Here is a 12500-nt window from a genome sequence, read left to right on the forward strand (position 1 = left end):
GTTGGTATAAATCAGTAACCACTGACACTTAGAATTTTTTCGGGTCGGTACAAATCAGTAACCACTGACACTTAGAATATTTTCGGGTTGGTATAAATCAGTAACCACCGACACTTAGAATATTTTCGAGTTGGTATAAATCAGTAACCACTGACACTTAGAATTTTTTCGAGTTGGTATAAATCAGTAACCACTGACACTTAGAATATTTTCGGGTTGGTATAAATCAGTAACCACCGACACTTAGAATATTTTCGGGTTGGTATAAATCAGTAACCACTGACACTTAGAATTTTTTCGGGTCGGTACAAATCAGTAACCACTGACACTTAGAATATTTTCGGGTTGGTATAAATCAGTAACCACCGACACTTAGAATATTTTCGAGTTGGTATAAATCAGTAACCACTGACACTTAGAATTTTTTCGAGTTGGTATAAATCAGTAACCACTGACACTTAGAATATTTTCGGGTTGGTATAAATCAGTAACCACCGACACTTAGAATATTTTCGAGTTGGTATAAATCAGTAACCACTGACACTTAGAATATTTTCGACTTGGTATAAATCAGTAACCACTGACACTTAGAATATTTTCGGGTTGGTATAAATCAGTAACCACCGACACTTAGAATATTTTCGAGTTGGTATAAATCAGTAACCACCGACACTTAGAATTTTTTCGAGTTGGTATAAATCAGTAACCACTGACACTTAGAATATTTTCGGGTTGGTATAAATCAGTAACCACCGACACTTAGAATATTTTCGAGTTGGTATAAATCAGTAACCACTGACACTTAGAATTTTTTCGAGTTGGTATAAATCAGTAACCACTGACACTTAGAATATTTTCGACTTGGTATAAATCAGTAACCACTGACACTTAGAATATTTTCGGGTAGGTATAAATCAGTAACCACCGACACTTAGAATATTTTCGAGTTGGTATAAATCAGTAACCACCGACACTTAGAATTTTTTCGAGTTGGTATAAATCAGTAACCACTGACACTTAGAATTTTTTCGGGTTGGTATAAATCAGTAACCACCGACACTTAGAATATTTTCGAGTTGGTATAAATCAGTAACCACTGACACTTAGAATTTTTTCGGGTCGGTATAAATCAGTAACCACTGACACTTAGAATTTTTTCGAGTTGGTATAAATCAGTAACCACTGACACTTAGAATATTTTCGGGTTGGTATAAATCAGTAACCACTGACACTTAGAATTTTTTCGACTTGGTATAAATCAGTAACCACTGACACTTAGAATTTTTTCGGGTTGGTATAAATCAGTAACCACTGACACTTAGAATATTTTCGGGTTGGTATAAATCAGTAACCACTGACACTTAGAATTTTTTCGGGTTGGTATAAATCAGTAACCACCGACACTTAGAATTTTTTCGGCTCAGTAGAAATCAGTAACCAAGCGCATTTTTGAATTGGTTACTGATTTCTCCGTTCGAGTTGCGGCTGCGGTTGGCTTCAAATAGTGGTGGGGGCTTAATTATCGCCGAGGGGAGCATGTCCCGGTGGTGTGGCCGAGGATGGAGTGCCTTTTGAAGGGGGTGTTTCTGAATTTGGACCCTTTTTGAGTTGCATGGCCGGATGGGTGTGGTTTTGAAGGGTGTGTCTGTCTGGAGTGGCACCGGCGTTGGTGTGAGGCTGAGGGTGGGCGTTCGGTTCCTGGTTAGGGATAGGGAAAGGGTGAGACTTAGCTTTAGTGCTCGTGCCCCCGATTTTGGTAATGTTTGACGTCAATTTTCCAAGGAGGCGAATGCAAGGCTTCAGAGGGACTTTGAGTGTTCGGGGGCGGGGTAGCTCAGCCGGATTTGCCCCGGCGGTTCTGCGGACGGTGTTGACTTCGAGGGCGGACCGGCCCCCGTGTTCAGTCCGAATATCGTGCATTGTTAACGGCGGGAAGTGTTCCAAAAGGGAATGGGATTGAATGTGACTGCTGAAGCCGACTTTGAGACCTGTAACGCGGGTAGCTCAGCCGGATTTGACCCGGCGGTTCTGGCGACGGTCTCGCCTTCGAGGGGGGAGCGCCCCGCGTGTTCAGGCCGAATTTTGTGCATTTCCATCGGCGGGAAGAGGTCCAAACGGGAATGGGATTGAATGTGACTGCTGAAGCCGACATTGAGACCTCTAACGCGGGTAGCTCGGCAGGATTTGACCCGGCGGTTCTGCCGAAGGTCTCACCTTCGAGGGGGGAGCGTCCCGCGTGTTCAGGCCGAATATCGTGCATTGTTAACGGCGGGAAGTGTTCCAAACGTGAATGGGATTGAATGTGACTGCTGAAGCCGACATTGAGACCTCTAACGCGGGTAGCTCGGCCGGATTTGACCCGGCGGTTCTGGCGACGGTCTCGCCTTCGAGGGGGGAGCGTCCCGCGTGTTCAGGCCGAATTTTGTGCATTTCCATCGGCGGGAAGAGGTCCAAACGGGAATGGGATTGAATGTGACTGCTGAAGCCGACATTGAGACCTCTAACGCGGGTAGCTCGGCAGGATTTGACCCGGCGGTTCTGCCGAAGGTCTCACCTTCGAGGGGGGAGCGTCCCGCGTGTTCAGGCCGAATATCGTGCATTGTTAACGGCGGGAAGTGTTCCAAAAGGGAATGGGATTGAATGTGACTGCTGAAGCCGACATTGAGACCTCTAACGCGGGTAGCTCGGCCGGATTTGACCCGGCGGTTCTGGCGACGGTCTCGCCTTCGAGGGGGGAGCGTCCCGCGTGTTCAGGCCGAATTTTGTGCATTTCCATCGGCGGGAAGAGGTCCAAACGGGAATGGGATTGAATGTGACTGCTGAAGCCGACATTGAGACCTCTAACGCGGGTAGCTCGGCCGGATTTGACCCGGCGGTTCTGCCGAAGGTCTCACCTTCGAGGGGGGAGCGTCCCGCGTGTTCAGGCCGAGTTTTGTGCATTTCCATCGGCGGGAAGAGGTCCAAACGGGAATGGGATTGAATGTGACTGCTGAAGCCGACATTGAGACCTCTAACGCGGGTAGCTCGGCCGGATTTGACCCGGCGGTTCTGCCGAAGGTCTCAGCTTCGAGGGGGGAGCGCCCACCGTGTACAGGCCGATTTTCATGCATTTCCAACCGTGGGAAGGGGTCCGAAAGGGGATGGGGGTGAACGTGACTGCTCAACCCGACTTTGAGACCTCTAACGCGGGTAGCTCAGCCGGATTTGACCCGGCGGTTCTGGCGACGGTCTCGCCTTCGAGGGGGGAGCGTCCCGCGTGTTCAGGCCGAATTTTGTGCATTTCCATCGGCGGGAAGAGGTCCAAACGGGAATGGGATTGAATGTGACTGCTGAAGCCGACATTGAGACCTCTAACGCGGGTAGCTCGGCCGGATTTGACCCGGCGGTTCTGCCGAAGGTCTCACCTTCGAGGGGGGAGCGTCCCGCGTGTTCAGGCCGAATTTTGTGCATTTCCATCGGCGGGAAGAGGTCCAAACGGGAATGGGATTGAATGTGACTGCTGAAGCCGACATTGAGACCTCTAACGCGGGTAGCTCGGCCGGATTTGACCCGGCGGTTCTGCCGAAGGTCTCACCTTCGAGGGGGGAGCGCCCACCGTGTACAGGCCGATTTTCATGCATTTCCAACCGTGGGAAGGGGTCCGAAAGGGGATGGGGGTGAACGTGACTGCTCAACCCGACTTTGAGACCTGTAACGCGGGTAGCTCAGCCGGATTTGACCCGGCGGTTCTGGCGACGGTCTCGCCTTCGAGGGGGGAGCGCCCCGCGTGTTCAGGCCGAATTTTGTGCATTTCCATCGGCGGGAAGAGGTCCAAACGGGAATGGGATTGAATGTGACTGCTGAAGCCGACATTGAGACCTCTAACGCGGGTAGCTCGGCAGGATTTGACCCGGCGGTTCTGCCGAAGGTCTCACCTTCGAGGGGGGAGCGCCCACCGTGTACAGGCCGATTTTCATGCATTTCCAACCGTGGGAAGGGGGCCGAAAGGGGATGGGGGTGAATGTGACTGCTCAACCCGACTTTGAGGCATCTAACCCGGGTAGCTCAGCCGGGTTTGACCCGGCGGTTCTGCCGACTGCCTCGCCTTCGAGGGGGGAGCGTCCCCCGTGTACAGGCCGATTTTCATGCATTTCGAACCGTGGGAAGTGGCCCAAAAGGGGATGGGGGTGAATGTGACTGCTCAACCCGACTTTGGCGCTTCCGAGCCGGGTAGCCCGGCCGGGTTTGACCCGGCGGTTCTGCCGTCGGTCTCGCCTTCGAGGGCGGAGCCTCCCCCGTGTACAGGCCGATTTTCATGCATTTGCAACGGTGGGAAGTTGCCCAAAAGTCGATGGGAGTGAATGTGACTGCTCAACCCGACTTTGAGACTTTTAAGCCGGGTAGCTCAGCCGGGTTTGACCCGGCGGTTCTGCCGACGGTCTCGCCTTCGAGGGGGGAGCCTCCCCCGTGTACAGGCCGATTTTCGTGCATTTCCAACGGTGGGAAGAGGTTCAAAAGGGGATGGGAGTGAATGTGACTGCTCAACCCGACTCTGAGGCTTCTAACCCGGGTAGCTCGGCCGGGTTTGATCCGGCGGTTCTGCCGACGGTCTCGTCTTCGAGGCCGGTGCCTCCCCCGTGTACAGGCCGATTTTCGTGCATTTCCAACGGTGGGAAGTGGTCCAAAAGGGAATGGGGGTGGACGTGTCTGCTCATACCGACTTTGAGACTTGTAAGCCGGGTAGCTCAGCCGGGTTTGACCCGGCGGTTCTGCCGACGGTCTCGCCTTCGAGGGGGGAGCCTCCCCCGTGTACAGGCCGATTTCCGTGCATTTCCAACGGTGGGAAGAGGTTCAAAAGGGGATGGGAGTGAATGTGACTGCTCAACCCGACTCTGAGGCTTCTAACCCGGGTAGCTCGGCCGGGTTTGATCCGGCGGTTCTGCCGACGGTCTCGTCTTCGAGGCCGGTGCCTCCCCCGTGTACAGGCCGATTTTCGTGCATTTCCAACGGTGGGAAGAGGTTCAAAAGGGGATGGGGGTGAATGCGACTGCTCAACCCGACTCTGAGGCTTCTAACCCGGGTAGCCCGGCCGGGTTTGACCCGGCGGTTCTGCCGTCGGTCTCGCCTTCGAGGGCGGAGCCTCCCCCGTGTACAGGCCGATTTTCATGCATTTGCAACGGTGGGAAGTTGCCCAAAAGTCGATGGGAGTGAATGTGACTGCTCAACCCGACTTTGAGACTTTTAAGCCGGGTAGCTCAGCCGGGTTTGACCCGGCGGTTCTGCCGACGGTCTCGCCTTCGAGGGGGGAGCCTCCCCCGTGTACAGGCCGATTTTCGTGCATTTCCAACGGTGGGAAGAGGTTCAAAAGGGGATGGGAGTGAATGTGACTGCTCAACCCGACTCTGAGGCTTCTAACCCGGGTAGCTCGGCCGGGTTTGATCCGGCGGTTCTGCCGACGGTCTCGTCTTCGAGGCCGGTGCCTCCCCCGTGTACAGGCCGATTTTCGTGCATTTCCAACGGTGGGAAGTGGTCCAAAAGGGAATGGGGGTGGACGTGTCTGCTCATACCGACTTTGAGACTTGTAAGCCGGGTAGCTCAGCCGGGTTTGTTCCGGCGGTTCTGCCGACGGTCTCGTCATCGAGGGGGGAGCCTCCCCCGTGTCCAGGCCGATTTTCATGCATTTCCAACCGTGGGAAGTGGTCCAAAAGGGAATGGGGGTGAATGTGACTGCTCATACCGACTTTGAGACTTTTAAGCCGGGTAGCTCAGCCGGGTTTGACCCGGCGGTTCTGCCGACGGTCTCGCCTTCGAGGGGGGAGCGTCCCCCGTGTTCAGGCCGAATTTTGTGCATTTCGAACCGTGGGAAGTTGCCCAAAAGTCGATGGGAGTGAATGTGACTGCTCAACCCGACTTTGAGACTTGTAAGCCGGGTAGCTCAGCCGGGTTTGACCCGGCGGTTCTGCCGACGGTCTCGTCTTCGAGGCGGGTGCCTCCCCCGTGTACAGGCCGATTTTCATGCATTTCGTACCGTGGGAAGCGGTCCAAAAGGGGATGGGAGTGAACGTGACTGCTCATACCGACTTTGGCGCTTCCGAGCCGGGTAGCTCAGCCGGGTTTGACCCGGCGGGTCTGCCGACGGTCTCGCCTTCGAGGGGGGAGCGTCCCCCGTGTTCAGGCCGAATCTTGTGCATTTCGAACCGTGGGAAGTTGCCCAAAAGTCGATGGGAGTGAATGTGACTGCTCAACCCGACTTTGAGACTTGTAAGCCGGGTAGCTCAGCCGGGTTTGACCCGGCGGTTCTGCCGACGGTCTTGTCTTCGAGGCGGATGCCACCCCCGTGTACAGGCCGATTTTCGTGCATTTCCAACCGTGGGAAGTGGTCTAAAAGTCGATGGGAGTGAACGTGACTGCTCAACCCGACTCTGAGGCTTCTAACCCGGGTAGCTCGGCCGGGTTTGACCCGGCGGTTCTGCCGACGGTCTCGTCTTCGAGGCGGGTGCCTCCCCCGTGTACAGGCCGATTTTCGTGCATTTCGAACCGTGGGAAGTGGTCTAAAAGTCGATGGGAGTGAACGTGACTGCTCAACCCGACTTTGAGACTTGTAAGCCGGGTAGCTCAGCCAGGTTTGACCCGGCGGTTCTGCCGACGGTCTCGCCTTCGAGGGCGGACCCTCCCCCGTGTACAGGCCGGTTTTCGTGCATTTCGAACCGTGGGAAGTGATCCAAAAGGGAATGGGGGTGAACGTGACTGCCCAACCCGGCTTTGAGACTTGTAAGCCGGGTAGCTCAGCCGGGTTGGACCCGGCGGTTCTGCCGACGGTCTCGACTTCGAGGCGGGTGCCTCCCCCGTGTACAGGCCGATTTTCATGCATTTGCAACGGTGGGAAGTTGCCCAAAAGTCGATGGGAGTGAATGTGACTGCTCAACCCGACTTCGAGACTTGTAAGCCGGGTAGCTCAGCCGGGTTTGACCCGGCGGTTCTGCCGACGGTCTCGCCTTCGAGGGGGGAGCCTCCCCCGTGTACAGGCCGATTTTCGTGCATTTCCAACGGTGGGAAGAGGTTCAAAAGGGGATGGGAGTGAATGTGACTGCTCAACCCGACTTTGGCGCTTCCGAGCCGGGTAGCTCAGCCGGGTTTGACCCGGCGGGTCTGCCGACGGTCTCGTCTTCGAGGCGGGTGCCTCCCCCGTATACAGGCCGATTTTCATGCATTTCGAACCGTGGGAAGTGGTCCAAAAGGGAATGGGGGTGGACGTGTCTGCTCATACCGACTTTGAGACTTGTAAGCCGGGTAGCTCAGCCGGGTTTGTTCCGGCGGTTCTGCCGACGGTCTCGTCTTCGAGGCGGGTGCCTCCCCCGTGTACAGGCCGATTTTCGTGCATTTCGAACCGTGGGAAGTGGTCCAAAAGGGGATGGGAGTGAATGTGACTGCTCAACCCGACTTTGGCGCTTCCGAGCCGGGTAGCTCAGCCGGGTTTGACCCGGCGGGTCTGCCGACGGTCTCGTCTTCGAGGCGGGTGCCTCCCCCGTATACAGGCCGATTTTCATGCATTTCGAACCGTGGGAAGTGGTCCAAAAGGGAATGGGGGTGGACGTGTCTGCTCATACCGACTTTGAGACTTGTAAGCCGGGTAGCTCAGCCGGGTTTGATCCTGCGGTTCTGCCGACGGTCTCGCCTTCGAGGGGGGAGCCTCCCCCGTGTTCAGTCCGATTTCCATGCATTTCCAACCGTGGGAAGTTGCCCAAAAGGGGATGGGAGTGAATGTGACTGCTCAACCCGACTTTGGCGCTTCCGAGCCGGTTAGCACAGCCGGGTTTGACCCGGCGGTTCTGCCGACAGTCTCCTCTTCGAGGCGGGTGCCTCCCCCGTGTACAGGCCGATTTCCGTGCATTTCGAACCGTGGGAAGTGGTCCAAACGTCGATGGGAGTGAATGTGACTGCTCAACCCGACTTTGGCGCTTCCGAGCCGGGTAGCTCAGCCGGGTTTGACCCGGCGGTTCTGCCGACGGTCTCGTCTTCGAGGCGGGTGCCTCCCCCGTGTACAGGCCGATTTTCATGCATTTGGAACCGTGGGAAGTGGTCCAAAAGGGAATGGGGGTGGACGTGACTGCTCATACCGACTTTGAGACTTGTAAGCCGGGTAGCTCGGCCGGGTTTGACCCGGCGGTTCTGCCGACGGTCTCGCCTTCGAGGGGGGAGCCTCCCCCGTGTTCAGTCCGATTTTCGTGCATTTCCCACGGTGGGAAATGGTATCTTTCATTACGGGGACAAGGGTCTGAAGCGGTGAAGTCAGTAACCGGCATAGTTAAGGAAAGGGTTCGAATTTTCTCAACAGTACGAAAAAAGTGAGCAGGGAAGCTAGAGAAGGTGTCAGTGAGTCCCAAACGAGTGAACCGCAAAACTTAGGGAAATGCCCGAAAGCGTTTTAAAGGGTGAAATCGGGAACGAGGAAATGATGGGAAAGTGCCTGAAAGTGCTAAATGAGTAAACAGAAAAACGAAGAAAAATGTTTGAAAAGAAGAAGTGAGTAACCAGGAAAACTTAGAAAAATGTTCAAAACGAAGAAATCAGTAACCAGGAAAACTTAGAAAAATGATCAAAAAGAAGAAATGAGTAACCAGGAAAACTTAGAAAAATGTTTAAAAAGAAGAAATCAGTAACCAGGAAAACTTAGGAAAATGTTTAAAAAGAAGAAATCAGTAACCAGAAAAACTGCGAAAAATGTTTAAAAAGAAGAAATGAGTAACCAGAAAAACTTAGAAAAATGTTTAAAAAGAAGAAATCAGTAACCAGGAAAACTTAGAAAAATGTTTAAAAAGAAGAAATCAGTAACCAGGAAAACTTAGAAAAATGTTTAAAAAGAAGAAATCAGTAACCAGGAAAACTTAGAAAAATGTTATAAAAGAAGAAGTGAGTAACCAGAAAAACTTAGAAAAATGTTTAAAAAGAAGAAATCAGTAACCAGAAAAACTGCGAAAAATGTTTAAAAAGAAGAAATCAGTAACCAGACAAACTGCGAAAAATGTTTAAAAAGAAGAAATCAGTAACCAGGAAAACTTAGAAAAATGTTTAAAAAGAAGAAGTGAGTAACCAGAAAAACTTAGAAAAATGTTTAAAAAGAAGAAATCAGTAACCAGAAAAACTTAGAAAAATGTTTAAAAAGAAGAAATCAGTAACCAGAAAAACTGCGAAAAATGTTTAAAAAGAAGAAATCAGTAACCAGGAAAACTTAGAAAAATGTTTAAAAAGAAGAAATCAGTAACCAGAAAAACTGCGAAAAATGTTTAAAAAGAAGAAATCAGTAACCAGGAAAACTTAGAAAAATGTTTAAAAAGAAGAAATCAGTAACCAGAAAAACTTAGAAAAATGTTTAAAAAGAAGAAATGAGTAACCAGAAAAACTTAGAAAAATGTTTAAAAAGAAGAAATCAGTAACCAGAAAAACGGCGAAAAATGTTTAAAAAGAAGAAATCAGTAACCAGAAAAACTTAGAAAAATGTTTAAAAAGAAGAAGTGAGTAACCAGAAAAACTTAGAAAAATGTTTAAAAAGAAGAAATGAGTAACCAGAAAAACTTAGAAAAATGTTTAAAAAGAAGAAATCAGTAACCAGAAAAACTTAGAAAAATGTTTAAAAAGAAGAAATGAGTAACCAGAAAAACTTAGAAAAATGCTTAAAAAGAAGAAATCAGTAACCAGAAAAACGGCGAAAAATGTTTAAAAAGAAGAAATCAGTAACCAGAAAAACGGCGAAAAATGTTTAAAAAGAAGAAATCAGTAACCAGACAAACTGCGAAAAAATGTTTAAAAAGAAGAAATCAGTAACCAGAAAAACTGCGAAAAATGTTTAAAAAGAAGAAATCAGTAACCAGGAAAACTTAGAAAAATGTTTAAAAAGAAGAAATGAGTAACCAGGAAAACTTAGAAAAATGTTTAAAAAGAAGAAATGAGTAACCAGGAAAACTTAGAAAAATGTTTAAAAAGAAGAAATCAGTAACCAGAAAAACTTAGAAAAATGTTTAAAAAGAAGAAATCAGTAACCAGAAAAACTTAGAAAAATGTTTAAAAAGAAGAAATGAGTAACCAGAAAAACTTAGAAAAATGTTTAAAAAGAAGAAATGAGTAACCAGAAAAACTTAGAAAAATGTTTAAAAAGAAGAAATCAGTAACCAGAAAAACGGCGAAAAATGTTTAAAAAGAAGAAGTGAGTAACCAGAAAAACTTAGAAAAATGTTTAAAAAGAAGAAATGAGTAACCAGAAAAACTTAGAAAAATGTTTAAAAAGAAGAAATCAGTAACCAGAAAAACTTAGAAAAATGTTTAAAAAGAAGAAATGAGTAACCAGAAAAACTTAGAAAAATGTTTAAAAAGAAGAAATCAGTAACCAGAAAAACGGCGAAAAATGTTTAAAAAGAAGAAATCAGTAACCAGAAAAACGGCGAAAAATGTTTAAAAAGAAGAAATCAGTAACCAGACAAACTGCGAAAAATGTTTAAAAAGAAGAAATCAGTAACCAGAAAAACTTAGAAAAATGTTTAAAAAGAAGAAATCAGTAACCAGGAAAACTTGGAAAAAAACACTTAGAAAAATTTTCAGCAAAGTGTGAAAAATATTCTAAGTGTCAGCGGAGGAAAATGCTGCAGCATCGGGAAAGATTCGCAAACTTACACCGAACATGTGCTCCGAAGTGCCGGAGGAATTGGGTGAATTGAGCCCGGCAAATGGCCAGCTGTCGTTTTGTGCCTGCAGCCCGAAAACTTTAACTTTGTCTGTCGCGGAAGTCCGGACCGAGAAAAATCCAAACGGTTTTGACCGGACCGAGTTCCAGACCGATGCAGTCAAATTTGGAATTCAGACCCATTCAGTGCCACTTGTAGTTTTTCCGCAGTGAGGTTGGCGGGGTACCCGGAGATATATGGGAACACGATTTTTAGAACAAAATGGCGGCGCGGGACCGTTCTGAAAGGCATCCGAAAAACGGTTCCACGGGCATAGCACTTTAATGACAGGTATGAGTGCATGCCGGAGAGCTCTTGGAAGTCGAATTTTTGACACTTTGTCAATTTTTTGACAGATTTGACAAACTCTTTCTGTCTGTTCTAAGAGTCAGTCAGAGACTTGTGCGGCGGTCTTTTGACACTATTGGAGGGCGGGCAAACCCCACGTTGACTCCGGCCGTCCCTCCACAGGCGCTCGTGTCCAAAATGAAGGCGAGAGACGCGAGTGGCCTGGTTCCCTTGGGTGTTGCCAAGAAGGCTGCGGGCTGACCGTTGCCTGAGCACTCCCTAAAGCCTCTTGTGATGAGAGCAGACCTCGCCTGCCGCACGACCGGCTCTGGGAGTCGTTGGGCCGCTATTTGTGAATAGTCTGGTCCTCCTCTGCCACCCGGACAAGCGCGATGGCTCTGCCGCCCTGCGGTGCTCGTCACCCAGGTTTGGGGAACACGATACTCGTAACAAAAATAAAAGGCGGCTCGGGACCTGCAGGCGAAAGGGGTCCCGTGGTGCTAAGCACGTCGACTTCGGGTCTCGGTGCAAGCCGGAGAGCTCACGGAAGTCTAAAGTTTTCGGCACGTGGTCGAATCTTTTCAAAGGCTTACCCGGCTCTTTCCGTCCATTCTGAGAGTAAGTCAGAGGCCGGTGCGGAGGTCTCTTGACAATCGGAGGGGGTGGTGGCCCTCCGCAGGCGCTCGTGTCGAAAATGAAGGCGAGAGACGCGAGTGGCCTGGTTCCCCTGGGTGTTGCCAGGAAGGCTGCGGGCTGACCCTTGCCTGAGCACTCCCTAAAGCCTCTTGTGATGAGAGCAGACCTCGCGCGCCGCACGACCGGCTCTGGGAGTCGTTGGGCCGCTATCTGTGAATAGTCTGGTCCTCCTCTGCCACCCGGCCAAGTGCGATGGCTCTGCCGCCCTGCGGTGCTCGTCACGCAGGTATGGGGCACACGATGCTCGTAACAGCAAATAAAGGCGGCTCGGGACCTGCAGGCGAAAGGGGTCCCGTGGTGCTTAGCACGTCGACTTCGGGTCTCGGTGCAAGCCGGAGAGCTCACGGAAGTCTAAAGTTTTCGGCACGTGGTCGAATCTTTTGAAAGGCTTACCCGGCTCTTTCCGTCCATTCTGAGAGTCAGTCAGAGGCCGGTGCGGCGGTCTATTGACGACCGGAGGCTCCCATGGGTGTTGCGATGAGGGTGGAGGGCACAGAACCTTGCCTTAGCACTCCCTAATAAAGCCTCTTGTGAAGAGAGCAGACCTCGCGCGCCGCACGACCGGCTCTGGGAGTCGTTGGGCCGCTATCTGTGAATAGTCGGGTCCTCCTCTGCCACCCGGCCAAGTGCGATGGCTCTGCCGCCCTGCGGTGCTCGTCACGCAGGTATGGGGCACACGATGCTCGTAACAGCAAATAAAGGCGGCTCGGGACCTGCAGGCGAAAGGGGTCCCGTGGTGCTTCGCACGTCGACTTCGGGTCTCGGTGCAAGCCGGAGAGCTCACGGAAGTCTAAAGTTTTCGGCACGTGGTCGAATCTTTTG

Source organism: Chiloscyllium punctatum, unplaced genomic scaffold (genome assembly GCF_047496795.1).
Source record: "Chiloscyllium punctatum isolate Juve2018m unplaced genomic scaffold, sChiPun1.3 scaffold_1168, whole genome shotgun sequence".
Lineage (NCBI taxonomy): Eukaryota > Metazoa > Chordata > Chondrichthyes > Orectolobiformes > Hemiscylliidae > Chiloscyllium > Chiloscyllium punctatum.